We start from the raw sequence: 816 nt of genomic DNA, 5'->3' as shown, positions 1-816 counted from the left end.
TGGAATTACTCTCAACAGTTGTATGCCAGGTTGAGCACAGTGCCTGTGATCCTCACACTCTGGGTGGATTGCCTGAGCTCACAGGTTTGAGACCAGCCTCAGCAAGAGCGAGACCCTGTCTCTAAAAAATAGTCAGGTGTTGTGGAGGGTACCTGTAGTTCCAGCTACTTGGGAGGCTGAGACAAGAGGATTGCTTGAGCCCAAGAGTTTGAGGTTGCTGTGAGATATGATGCCACGGCACTCTACCCAGGGTGAAAAAGTGAGACTCTGTTTCAAACAACAACAACAACAAAACAGTTGTATACCAATGGAAGGGTTTGGAGATCATAATGATCTCTATCGCCTCCTACTGCTATGCTGCATATAATATGGAGTACAAGAATTATAGTATTCGGTGGTTATGAGTGTGAGCTGGAGCGTTAGCATTAAACTTTTCTAGATTGAAACTATGGTTGCAATCAGCTGTGACCTTAAGCCTGTTAATGAAGTACTTGGAGTGTCAGTGTTTTCACCTATAAAATGAGAGAAAATGCTTACTGATTGTCTAAATGAAATATTACACATGAATCACTTCATACGTGTCTAATGTACCCATAGTGATTATTAAGTATGTGCACCATATTTTAATTATAGTAAGAATAAAATCATGTAACTATAAAAGCACAGTAAAAATAAATTACGTTTATCTTTTTGTACTTGATGTGAGGGTAAAGAAACAAACATTAATTTCCTAAAGCAAAGTGAAATGTCTCAGAAAATGTCCTTGGTGGATAGTTGAACATATTTGGTTAGAGGGAGGTCTAGAGTAAGTAACCT

Source organism: Otolemur garnettii, unplaced genomic scaffold, assembly GCF_000181295.1.
Source record: "Otolemur garnettii isolate 467f Iridium unplaced genomic scaffold, OtoGar3 scaffold00113, whole genome shotgun sequence".
Lineage (NCBI taxonomy): Eukaryota > Metazoa > Chordata > Mammalia > Primates > Galagidae > Otolemur > Otolemur garnettii.
Note: the sequence above shows the minus strand (reverse complement) of the source record.